Genomic DNA, 13,911 nt, shown 5'->3' with positions numbered 1-13,911 from the left:
TTAACTTATCATCCACACCAGGACACGACAGGGAAAGGGGGCATCATCGAAAACAGGCAGAGTCAGGGCTGTCCCAGCAAACAGACACATATGGTCACCCAATTTATTAAAGAACCAAATACCAGATTTAAAAACCTAAAATCTTGGGCACCTGGGTGGCTCAGTCGGTTAAGCATCTGCCTTCAGCTCAGGTCATGATCCCAGGGTCCTGGCATAGAGTCCCTCACTGGGCTCCCTGCTCAGCAGACAGTCTGCTTCTCCCTCTCCCTCTGCCCCTCCCCGTGCTCTGGCTCTCTCCCTCTCTCTCTTTTCCTCAAATAAACAAAATCTTTTTAAAAAACCAAAACCCTAAAGTCTTAAAAACTGATATCAAGATCATGGTGGGAAAGGGGGCATAGAGGGGAAGGATGCAGTCTTTCTCAAGCATCCAAGCCCAATGGCGTTTCCAGATTCCCTAAACACGGCCCCTCCCACCTTGACTCTTCAAACAGTTTGTACATGTGGGTTAAGTCCAGCACATGTCCTGTGCTCTCTTTACCTATTTATTGGTTGATTTTATTGCCACCCTCTCACTCCTCCTTGGTATTCCCTTAACTCATCCCCCTTCCTGTGAGACTCCTGTCCCCTCTCTTCCTTATTTTACTTTCCATCACTGAGCCAATCAACCAGAGTTATTGGGTACTCACTACATACCAGGTACTATGCTAAGTATCTCCTCCCTAAAATGGGGAATCCAAAGCTCGATTAGAACTAATCCTTGCCAGGTAATTGTTCACATTTTTGTTTGCAACGCTTTGTTTAAAACTCAATACCGTTTCTCCAACCTCCATTTCTGCATACCCTAAGCAGCTCAAGCAAGGAGTACAACTGCAAAGGAGTCTCATGAAGCCACCTCTCTGTTCATTTGTAGGTAATTTAGTATGTGGACTGATGCCGAAGAATAATAAATTATTTTTGTGAGGCGTCAAAATTTCTACATCTTAAAAAACCTGACCAAAGCTCTCCGAGCCAAGACACTGCTTTTGAGGGGAGCCAACACTCTTGCACCCCTATTTCTCCTCCATCAAGCTGCTGACAAACGGCTTCTATCTTGTCTACCAGTGAATTTCCAGCACCCTGCAGAGTGTCTAGTACAAAGCAGGCACTCAATAAATGCCTACTGAGCAAGTGATGAGGGGCTCATGGTTAACTACCTTTTTCCCAATTTCAGCTCAACATTTTTGCTCCACTGATGATCTCCTCTTAAAAAACAGCACCTCTGGAGTAACGGCTTCGAGATCAGCCCAAATCCACAGCTCATACTCCTAGACACTTAACAGCAATGCCAACCCTGCGCAAGGTTTCTAATCATTCCCTAGGCTTCCTTTTTCTTACGTGTACGATAGTCCTAATCATTCGATATACCTTATTCTTCTTATCTATTAACCAGAGATAGCACCATCTAGCTGACACGGCTTTTGTGGTATTTGTGAAATCTGACAAACAATTTACGTCAAGGGCCCAGCCAGCACCCGAGAAATGTGTACCGAATGCAAGAATAAATTGCCATTCCGTTCTATGGCTCCAGATCAAAATGTAACCATCAAAATCTAATTTGCCAAAGCTGATCTTCATTCAAACAACAGATATGCATCATGAGCTCTAATACGCAACTGGAGTCTGTCTGCTGTTGAACATCAAAGGAAGAGCTTAACATCTGCTTTGAAATGCAGGAAAACAACAATTAGTTCACAAGTAAAAGGGAAGGGGTGTACAATCCGGTTTTATTTTCCCTACCAAAGCATCCAAGTATTAAGGGCTTACCAGCTTACAGCAAGCTGAAGCTTTTTTTTTTTTTTTTGCAGGAGTCCCAGAGTGGGGGCAGGTAACCCCAGAAAGGGTTTTTAAATTTAGCATTTATTGATAACCCAAGCTTTTCCCCGCAAGAATGGACAGGCCAAGTCTGCCCTGAACTTTAAAGGGCAAAGCTAAGCAGGCAAAAATCGCAGGACAAGATTGGGTCTGAAGAGTACTTTTGTCCAGCCTGCTGGTGCTTCCAGCTAGCTCAAATAGAAAACCTCAAAGGAGAATCATCACATCACGAGTCTTTGAGCCACTTCACATCGATGAAAGAAAATAAACTCTGTGACAGACAGGCGCACGCGTGTTTTTGCTGGGCAGCAATGTTTTGAGACCCATTCCGCTGTTTCACTTCCCCTCAGGCAAAGCTGTGGTCACTGGGAAGAAGATAAGAAGCTCCTTAGTGCTCGATTTCCAAGCACACCTGAACGTACAGCCTCCGGTGGCCAGGAGAGCTATTTACAGACCTTACTTCCGCTTTTCCAGTAACGGGGCAGAGACAAGCTGGGGAACTTCTCTGGGGTTTGGTTTCCTTTCTCCCAGCTCACGTACGCTACTCTCCTGGAAGATGAAAGCAAGTCCAGAGTTTTTCAAAGCCCACAGGCAATGTTGATGTCAAATAACATTTTCCCTTTTTTTATTTATTTTTAAAGATTTTATTTATTTATTTGTCACAGAGAAAGAGCACGAGCAGGGGGAGCGGCAAGCAGAGGGAGCAGGGAGAAGCAGGCTCCCCAGCTGAGCAGGGAGCCAGACACGGGGCTCGATCCCAGAATCCTGGGATCACTACCAGAGCCGAAGGCAGACGCTTAACCAACTGAACTACCCAGGCACCCCTATTTTTTTTTTTAAGGCATAATTTCCTACTCTCCTTGGGCATACAGAGCATGAAGCAAAGCTTGAACTCCCCTCCTTAGAGTTCCCAAAAGCAGATGCAGTCCTTAGAGCAAAGGGTCATCCTGGGGCAAACATGGCTTTTAATAAAGAAATGTCCAATTCCATCCCATAAGCTCACAATTTTGCCCTTCTTTAAAGAATATCTAAGCAAAAGTGGCTCTCATCTGAATGCAGATTTTTTCCCACTAGATTCTCAATGAACCAGGCACAGGAACCTATTACCACAGCCTGGTTTCTTAGATTTATAGATGCTTTCTTGCCAAGGGCCACGGAGTTCATAAACCAAGAAAGTAGGATGCGAACCTAGGTAGTCTGACCCCAGGGCCTCTGATCATCGACCCTGAGCTAGGAAAGCCCCTCTCTTTGTTGTCTGAGTCCGGCTGGGACCAAACAAGAGTGACCATCAGCTCCAGGGTTTCATGTGTTTTTGCAAAAAAGGAGGTCCTTACCTGCATGAATGGCAGGGTAACATTTTTTTGTGGACTCATAAATACCATTTAAGACATCTGAGTGTTAGAGCTGCCACAGCTGTAAAGCGGCGAGCACAGCTTTAAGCTTCCAAATAGGACCCGCAAGAAATGCATTTTAGGCTGGGCTTCAGTCTTTAATAGCAAGTCACAAATTATTGTTCAGATAAAAATGGCAATTAGGAATTTCCTGAAACTTTAGCCATCACTCTAGATATCAAATTAAAATCCAAAGACTCCTATTTAAGTTCTACTTAACTTTGATAATCCCTACCCCAAGAATTACTGGGAAAATCAATGGCTCCATGCTACGTCTTTTACGCTTGCTCAGGCAGCAGAGCCACTCTAAGGGCAGAATTCAGGAACTCTCAGTACATTTCATTGTATCATGTGAACTAAGAACTACTCTAGGAGAAGTGATGACCACATTATATGTATACAGGTTTTCAAATATAAAAAAATATGTATGTTTTTACAATTATTGCTCGAAGATTATCAACTAAATGCTTCAACCCTTTTTTTCCCAACGTGTTAATTTAACTTACCAAGTAATCGCAGGTATCAGAAGTTTAAGAAAATATAATGGAAGAAAAAAAACCTAAAGATTCAAGAATTCTATTTATAATTTATTTTGGAGGGAATGGGTCAGTAAGTATCATTACTGAATTTTTGTGATCAAAGACTTCATCTAAGAGCATCCTCCCATGGTGTCACATGGTATAGGCTGAATAAATATTATTTAAATCTGAATTTGAAACTCAAATTAAGTTCCTTGAAAGCAAGGGCATATCTGTCATCTCTGAATAAGGAGCTCCTAGCATAGTGGTTGGCACATAGCAGTTGCACAACAAATGTTGATTTAATAAATGAACTTAAAGTTGAGAAAGTATGCAAAGTCTAGAAAACATTTTACATCTCTAATTAATTTGGATTGCAATTTACTCCAATAAATTCTAGTCCAAAGTCTATAAAATGCTGCTCCCTTTGTACCCATCATCTCATCCAAGATATTTAGAGTTTCTTGGAAGGGAGAAATATGTAGGTAGAATCCTTCCTTTGGCACAGAAATATTGATGAAGACAGCAAAGTGGGAGGAACGTGTCACCTGCACTCTTATACCATAACAAAGGGACCAAAGAAGACATAGTGCTTTATACACCATACCTGTCACACAGTGACACTTAAGAGTTTTGAATACCCATTTAGTCCCCTGAGCCTCCTATTCAGAACATGTCTAGTTATGGTAAACACTGTAGGGATTATAGAAAGGCAAATCCTAGTCTATTCTCTGTTTGCAGATGGAAAGCCCACACTCTATATTTCACATATATATTCTCCTTTTGTATTGGAAAGCCAAGATGGCCTCAAATTAAACAAAAAGCTAAGATCCAACTGTTTTACTTTCACAAAAAATGATATTGTAGATAAATATTTATTCACATGGGGTTCATTATTCACTGCTAAGTGGAAAAAGACAGGATACCAAACAGTTTGAAGAATAGAACCCTCTTTCAGTACTGACATAAAAAAAAAAACATATGCTCATGTTAAGCAGAACCATAAAATAGAAGCTATTTTTTACTCCTTTTAAAATCATCCATGGCTAATTTTTCAAAAGTGAATCTATACTTTATAAACATTACAGACTCAAGTGTCCAGAAATCTACCTTAAATAATTAAATAAAATGATTAAATAAAATAATTAAATAAAATGCAAATGCAATTAAGAAAAAATAAAATCAGAGGACATGAAGATGCCGAAAAGAAGTGTGGAGGTTGTTTTGGTTCTGGTTTTCCTAAAACTGTGCTTGCCTCGCCCCAAAAGAAATCACTGATACATTTAAGTACCCCTTCCAGTTTTCAAAGTATGGTCAGAAACATTCCCCTATGATTTCTGTCACTGTCAGAAAGGACTGCCTTCTCCCCTGCCCTGCCTCTTCCTTAAGGTTGCCTTCCACCTAACCAGTTCTTTCAGGACTGGATTTATACAGAGCGTACTTAAGCATTATAACCTTCTTCTTTTCTTTTCTTCTTCTTTTTTTAACCTAAAGGTAAATACGAACAGTCTTCTGTGCATATAAATATTCACCTATGACATCAGTTTCAGGAAGCAGGGATCTTTTTGCCCTGGTCCCTCCAGTAACACAAGGGCTATCTTTAGCTTATTATTGTGACCAGAAGTCCTACAGATGCCTTGCCTCTATAAAATGGAAATACAACTCTTACAACAATGGCACAAAGTGAGTATTTTGGTATAATGGAAGGAAAATACCTCACCAGAGACTATATTAAATTTTAAAGAGATGCTAAATTATTTGAAAGCAGTTTAAGTGGCTTCCTTTCTAGGGGGCTAAGTTATATTTCCAATCTAAACAGCAAATATCTGGATCCTGAAGCCCCCACAGAATTAATCTTTTGCCCTGTTCATTCTACTTCTGTGCACAGACTGATGACTTCCAACATAATCCTCTTTCAAATACCGTTCCAAGAAGGAATAATAACTATACCACACAGGATTTCCTTTACATTAAGGTTAATATGTGAGTATAAACTTCAACTAAATAAATCGCTATCATTTTTTAAAATGCCACTGACAATAGTATTTCACTACTGCAAATATTTCACTGTAACATTAAAAAACTTTTTGGAGAAAATCTTCAAAGTCCTTGCTTTCAACGAATTTATACTGACAGCCCTCAGAAATTATATTCGTGGTACGTGTATACTCTGTGTGTGTGCGTGTGTGTGTAATATTCTTTCAGTACAAATATCTTATTTAACCTAAAAAGGCTTCATAATTCATGACACTTACCTTATAATTATTATGTAATAATACACAATTTAATTATAAGCAAATTTAGAGTGTATACAATGTAACAATGAAATCTGATCGTACTATTTAATACTCCTATGGAATTCTAGAGCAGAGTTCTCTTCTGCCTTGTTTTTAGACACATTTTAACTAGCTTATTTGTATGGTCGGAAATGTAGAGGAACCGTAAAACACAAAATTTAGGAGACTACCTGGGAATTTTATGGACAAATGCTTCCTATTGTCAGTGGTATTGTTTCCGGACCGTGCCAGAAGAGATTTGCGTGTGTGTGCGTGTACATGTGTATGTTTTGTTTTGTCTACATTCCTATGGGTCATTCATACTTCCACGTAAATTCTACAATAAAGCAGGCTGACTTTATTATATTCAAGGCCCATTTTACCTTTTCAAAAAGAGCAGGGAATAAAACTGAACTTTATGGACCCAAGCAATTTTTTCTAAAAGAGAGCAAAACCATTCGCACAATGTCTTAATTAGAATATCTCAGAGTACCTCCAAAAAGCTATAAAACAATAAAACTGACAGGCACATCAATTCTCCCAAGACCAAGCTACATGAGGGACTTATTGAACAAACGATTACACATTTTGTTTTCCTTTCCAGACAAGAAAAGAGCCAAATGGATTTCATTCTTATTATAAAAATTCAGAACCAAAGAGCCTATCTAAAAATCTAAAACACTTGAAGCTCAGAAAACTGGACTGACTTTTCCGGCAGTCCATACTATAATGCTTTACCTTTATAATTTGTCTACTGCACACCTGATAAAAGGTTTATCACAACCTTGAGGACTCCGTTTATGAAACCCAAAAGACCTGGCACAATGCAGACAGTCATCCTAATCTCTTGGAAGGCTTTTTTTTTTTTTAAAGCTCTCTCGAGTTCCTTTCCATGTTTCAAATCTATAAAAGCATATAAAACTTACAAAGCCAGGGAAGAATGAAAGGAGAAAAGCCACAGACCCACACTGTTAACTTTCTGAGAGAAGTGTAACAAGAATTTTTTTTTAAAAAGCAAGTTAGAAAATTACTTACTTTTTCCCCAGGTCTTTGGTACAGAGCTCAGAAGGCAAATTCCCTTTTCCCAAAAACGCCTTGTCAATTAGTAGCAATCACTCAATGAGGTCAAGCAGCCCAAATATCTAAAAGTTGTGCAGAGACAAAAAGTTAAAATTCAAAGTCAGATCAGAAATTAAAAACAAGACACCCCATTGCTATTCAGGGTCTCTCTGCATAATTAGAATCTAGATTTCACTGGGATATCTAAATGATGAGCCATGTTAGCTACTTTTCTTTCAGAACAATACCAACAAGGCCTGCTAAATCAAGATGGTATTTTGATCTGCCGTCTTATTAAAATCACTAAAGGAGGCTCCAGCAAAGGCTTCTTGGCAACCATTCATGGTAAAAATGTCCTTCTCGGGGAGTCATAAAAAAAATAACTGAGGGAGGATCTGGGCTTCTAATTACACTGTGACTTGGGAGGGAAGGTCTCCTGAAGTCACACTTGCCTGCCCCACCTTCCAAAGATGAGCTCATCTCACAAGCACAGAAATGGTTGCAAATAGAAATGAACAATAACAACCTAAAGAAAATCACCAGCAACTTGTAAGCTCTCTTATTGTGGATTGATTTAAGCACACTTCACTTTTGCAGGGGGGAACAAGAGGCGAGTTGTTTTTTCTAATCAAAGAGAAAATCCGAAATCTCTGTATGATAATATCCTCATTTGAAACATAAGTTTCTTCCCCAACAATCTCACAAATAAATACATAGGTAATAACTCATAAGATGACAACATTTGAGTAGATGCCACAGGTAAACCACAACTGAAAGTCGGCACGCCCCCCCATCCCCAGGCTCTCCCATGCTGGGCCTTACGCTAGATGTAATTCTAAATGCAATAAACTCATTTAAAAGCCACAAGAGATTGAGAAATAGGTCAATTAGAAGGAGGCAAAGCCCTGCTGCAGGAGACGGGCATAACTGAAAAACAGACAGAATCCCACAAACATCAATAGGCATCACTCATTATTATTATCGTCATTGTGACTGCCAACACCCATACGATGCTCACTCGTATGCCACATTCTTCTCGGAAGCGTTCTACACGTATTCACTCTATTAGGGATAGAGACCAGAAGAACATCCCCGCGACATCACTGTCTTACCACTCGGTACACTCAGTTCTGCTATAACATTTGTGTTTGTTCCAAGACTGCTATGCTAGGGAACAATCTGAGCATCACTCGAATTTCACATTTGTTTATGCATGATTTCATTGCAGGAAACCCTAGGTAATAGCAGAAGATTGCACCCAGGCAGAGCGCTGCTGAGTAAAGATATGCAGGGTGTGCAAAGCCCATGCCTCCAACATCTACGGGCAACCCCAGTGGCCACCAGTGCTATGAGCTACGCCCGTCCGCATAGGATGCCCAACTTCCCTTCTGGTTTCAGGGAACCCTGCTTCCAACACTTCAAGTAACTCACAACCTGCAACCTTTGGAAGGCCTCAGTCTGCAAGACAACATCAGGACTTTGTCAAGGTAAAGTGTCACACTGATCGTACTATTTATTTCTTAACCACCTAACGTGTAAAATTGTGCTACGATTTTTATTCAGTTTCTACCTTATTTTTTTAATATGTCACCGATAAAGCTTTTTGAGTGTTGTGCCCTTACCCTATTGTTCCCATAAGTGCTGTGGATTTTACTGCATCATTTTGCATAGCATGGTGGTTCTCAGAAACACCTGTCTCACATTTTAGCAGAACTGACTATACGATAACTAGGGTTTATAAAGATGCTTGTGATTTGAACCAGAAGGGGGTAAATTGTTATTTTTATAGCTTTTCATAATGTTAAAGAGGACAGCAATATATGTAATACAATTTTGGAAAGATTCTCATTCACAATATTTATAATTACCAAGCATAGACACTTAAGGGTCAGTTGGAGTTACATGACAACTTTATTTATGAGAAGTTCCCTAATGGTGTTAGATAAATAAGGTGCTACCACACCATTCTGCACAGATGAAGATGATGGCATTATACAGACAGATCCTGGCAGGCAAGAGGGTTTCACTGTAATTACTGGAAATGACAAACTGAACTGAATTAGTTTTCACTCCTTGAGACCAGTAAATTGAAAAAAAGACTCTGAATTTATCCTTTAAAAAGTCCAAGATATGCATAAAAAGTATGTATGTATATGTACAAAGAAGTTTTCCTATATAAGTAATATTATTTTAAGCAATTCTAAAAATATAAATACCCAACAATGGGTTAACAGTTTTTTCTAAATCTGTAAATCATTTAATAAAATGGGAAAATGTTTCTAAGCAGTGTTCATTGGCAATGCAAACTATAAAACAGTATGTTCAGTATAGTCCCAATTTTGTTTAAAAGTATCTGTAGCTAGAAAGGGGGGGGGGTCAACATTTGTATAGCTGCTCATTAAAGATAATAAAATTAGAGTAGAATAATTTTTAGTTTCTTTGTATTTTCTTGTGGTAGCCAAATTCTCACAATAACCACACCTACTTTTATAATTACAAATAACAATATGCTAGGAGCATCTGGGTGGCTCAGTCGTTAAGTATCTGACTTTGGCTCAGGTCACGATCTCGGGGTCCTGGGATCCAGCCCAGCATCAGGCTCCACACTCAGCGGGGAGTCTGCTTGTTCCTCTCCCTCTCCTTCTTCCCCGTGCTCGTGCTCTCTGTCTCTCTCTCAAATAAATAAATAAAATCTTTTTTAAAAACCACAAATAACAATATGCTATATAAAAATAGAACTAAGGCATTTGATGGGAAAAACCTCTTTTTATCCCCACTTTAAGTTCACATGTGAATCCAGCCAATAAAGTCCAGCCCAAGAACAATGACACCAGAGCTTCCTTCACAAGCATTAACAGATCCAGTCTCATGACTGTACCCTTCAGAGTATTTTCTATCTCACAATTCAAGGCAAACACAGTCCCAGCAGGGACATCCAAAGTATATAAATCCATTACAGAGGCCAAAATATAATTTGCTTTTACTGGCTAAAACTGCCATGGATTTAGTAAAATCCAGATGAAAGAAGATTTTTTTAAATTATGTAGTTGTATACAAGCTGTCTTAATGTCTGAAAGAAATTTCATTCTGAATGAAGAAATTGTGTTCTGGATAAAGCGCCTTTCAAACAAGATCAAGAGTAAAGAAATACAAGGGGCAATGGATTTGGGCGTAGGAATCAACGCTCTAGTTGGTGAGTTTTAAATAGAAAGTAAGAAGAGACAGAGGCTGATCTTTGACTTCCAAAAGAACTCAGTTATATTAAAATCTTCCCAATAACAAAGAAACTTGACTTTGAAAATTGTCTGTTTGCCAAAAGTGGTGACTCCCTAGTCGTGAGGGCACTTAGTTGGATCGCACACACGGACATCACGAAAGAATTGAATGGTGAGGGTACTCAGGAGTCAAAGGACCATTTGGGACAATGAGGTCACAACACACCTGAGTTCACTCACCTGTGCTCGGCTAGCAGCACATTTAAATAATGCGTTCCTCTCCATTTTCAGTGTAACCTTTCTGGTGTACTGCATACCCAGGAACTAGTGAGAACAGCTGCTTAACATGACTCTATTCTCAAGAACGTACTGAGAATTAAAAGTCAGTGGTTGTGGGGGGGTGTGTGTGTTTCTGTTTCATAAAATTACAAAGCATCTGTAACATTCAGTGTATACATTGGAATAAAAACCATATTCCTGCTGGACAAAGTATTATACATGTAGTAGTCTTTATATTTTTGTTTTGTTTTTTTTTCACTTCCACAAATGCTGACTTTGATAAAAACCAAACAAAACCCTTATGTTTCAATTTTGCTTTTATATTTTTAAGCATTTTCGTAGGTTCCCTATCAAATGGAAACGAAAGCTACTGGCTTCATGTTTTGTTTTAAAGAATAGAAAAGGCAAAATGAACATTTAAATTATGCTATTATGTATACAAAAAGATCACAGAGGACATATTGAGTTTCAAAAAATCAGTCGATTCAAGATACCTTTCAGAGGCTCTACCATCTTATCAAATGCATGCTGATTACTTTGGAAAATACCTGAAATTCTTGGCTTCTGAGTCTCACAAGTTGCCACCTAAAATGCGGCACATATGCACCTCCAATAATCTGCAACCAGATACTATAATCAGCACGTAAAGCCAGATATTATAGTCAATTGTGAGTATTCAAAATAAAAAGTATTTTAATATTTAAAGGCTCTGCTGAAATATACATCCATCTATGCATACCACCTGCTGACCCTAAAAATACAGAGCATTGAGGAACTCTCAGGACGGAAACCATATTTCTTAAATCGCCCTAGGACTTAACACATATACAGCTCAGGGGAATATACTCTCTTAACATTACCAGATATAAAAAAGGGGCAACCAATTTTCAGAGTCTACCTGGAAAACAAGCAGGAATTATGTCCTGGGGCTCTCTAGCCACTCCTTGGGCAGAAATCTAACCCACATAATTTAAACGTCTTCGGCACCATCTCACTTCCCTTTTCGCCTCACTGTGTCACTCCGGTCCAAAGCCAGAAGACCTTCACTCTCGATGGCCTCTTCCTCTCAACTGGTTCTTTCCTTCCAACTTCTAAACAACCAGTGGCTCCATGGGAATATTTTAGCAGAAACTGGAGGATGGGAGAGCTTATACAAATGACTGTTGACATTTAACTTTCTCTAGATCATATGCATTTTTAAAGAAAAGCTTGAACACCCAGACCTTGGCTTCTAAATACCTTAGTTCATTCCACAAACAGTTGGGTCCAGGCCCCGGGCAAGGGCAGCACCAAATTGCCGAGAATAGCTTACTATGCCAGAAACTAAGGAAATGCTCAAATATTAACGCAGACGTGACAAAAGGACATAGGAGCCACTTCAAAGTGGCTCCCACTGGCCAAATGTAGGACAATTTGAACAGCAAAAAAAAAAAAAAAAAAAAGAATGATATGGATGAATTAGAACATATTGAATTAAAAAAAGGAACCATAAATCCACAGACATTCATGGAAGAGGGGATAGCAGGAAGCTCTTCTTTATGAAGAATGCCAGCTAATAAAACACCAAAGGAATAGCAGAACTAGAAAATCCCACTTTGCAACCACCCGGGCAATAACTAACTCAGTCAAAGGTCATTAATGGATGCTAAAACCATTAGGGAAAGGATTCTGTGGATCGGGATACTCACACAGTCTCAGAGTATCACCCCACAAATTACTTACCACTTGCCTAGGGGAAAGGGTGTCTTTATAATGGAGAATTCTGGCAGACCACTTTACCCAAGTGATAGTTAGCATAATCAATTATGGGACAACTGAATGTCATGTGTCTCCACAATCACTGTGTCATACGTTTGTCAAAATGCTTAATCTGTATCTAATCATAAAGTAACAATCAAATCCAGATTGTGGTACTTTCTACTAGACAACTGTCTTGTGATCTCCCAAGATACCAGCACCATAAATGATAAAAAAAAACAAACAAACACGGGGTAACTGCTCTAGATTAAAGGAAACTAAAGATACAAAATTCAATGAGTGATTGTTGATGATTCTTAGATGAGAAAAGGAATAGTTATAAAGGACATTATTGGAATAACTGGGGAAAGTTAAACAAGTATTCAAAAATTATGTATTAGATAGTATTTCTTGGTGATAACAGTAAAATGGGTTATGTGCGAGAGCATTCTTGTACTTGATAGATAACGTGTGAAAGTATTTAGGATGAAAAGGTGGTGATCTCTACCACTAATGCCAATGGTTCAGTAAAAATTATTTAAAGTGTGTCGATGTGTAGAGAGACAGACAGACACAGAGACAGAGATAAAGGAAATCTGGCAAAATGTTAGCATTTTACATGGCAGGCTAGTCATGACCTATAAAAACCAGTAACCATCATTACTTGTGCGCTGCATCTGCTCTGTATAAAGAGAGATCATAAAGGAGCTCATGGCTGAAAGGAAACAGACTCGGAGAGGTACACAATCTGCCGGTGTCAGGGCATTTAGCCTACCTTCAAAAAACTATTTCCAGGGGCGCCTGGGTGGCACAGCGGTTAAGCGTCTGCCTTCGGCTCAGGGCGTGATCCCGGCGTTCTGGGATCGAGCCCCACATCAGGCTCCTCCGCTATGAGCCTGCTTCTTCCTCTCCCACTCCCCCTGCTTGTGTTCCCTCTCTCACTAGCTGTCTCTCTCTGTCAAATAAATAAATAAAATCTTAAAAAAAAAAAAAAACTATTTCCAATTCATTTTTCTTCTGTAGCAATTAATGGTCACTAGTTGGGAGAAGAAGATTAAAAAAAAAAAGAAAGAAACGCAAGAAGAGGATGACAATGGGTAAACATGAGCAACAGAGAAATTCTGTTCTCCTCCACTCATTGTGAAGAAGAGGTAGGTCTCAAGGTTTCAAAATTCTGCCCTATTTCCTGTCCTGGTGAGAAAGCCCGTGTGTGTGTGTGGCCATTTCCACTGAGTCAGAACAAGTCCCTCTGCAAGCTTCCTACGACCAAACCCTGCGGAGGGAAGGCCAAGCACTTCATGTCATCCCCAGCCCTGGTCAAGCCCAGAACAGGGCGTGTCTGAGCGACAAGCCAGGGAAGCAAACACGCATCCCAGAACCACAGCTCTCAGCAGCTGCCCCAAGTGTAATGGGTTTGAAGCAGAATTCTCCCCACCAAACTTGATCCTTCATTTCTATGACCCCTTTTCTTAGTCTATCCAGTCTCAAAACTGCAGCTTCATCTTTCTCTTTGGTTCCCATGGCCCATCCTTCACACCCACTCTTGCTCGTTCACATCCTCAAGGACATGTTGGCCACAGTCTCT

At 39.6% G+C, this 13,911-nt stretch overlaps 1 protein-coding gene across 8 annotated transcripts in view; it reads right to left on the bottom strand.

Moving 5' to 3' along the window:
- APBB2 (amyloid beta precursor protein binding family B member 2) overlaps nt 1-13,911 on the bottom strand; it is a 358,694-nt gene that overhangs the window by 245,243 nt on the left and 99,540 nt on the right. For 7 of the 8 annotated variants that reach the window (XM_087864178.1, XM_045816074.2, XM_045816077.2 and 4 more), the window contains one exon: nt 7,072-7,178. The exons of the other annotated variant lie outside the window; for it this stretch is intronic. The gene's annotated coding sequence lies outside the window, so the exon portion shown is untranslated. The remainder of the gene's footprint in view (nt 1-7,071; nt 7,179-13,911) is intronic. 8 annotated transcript variants of the gene reach the window in all.

The sequence above is a fragment of the Ursus americanus genome, chromosome 8 (assembly GCF_024610735.1).
Source record: "Ursus americanus isolate L20-20 chromosome 8, mUrsAme1.1.p, whole genome shotgun sequence".
In the NCBI taxonomy this organism is placed as follows: Eukaryota; Metazoa; Chordata; class Mammalia; order Carnivora; family Ursidae; genus Ursus; species Ursus americanus.
This window is presented reverse-complemented; position numbering and strand designations above follow the sequence as displayed.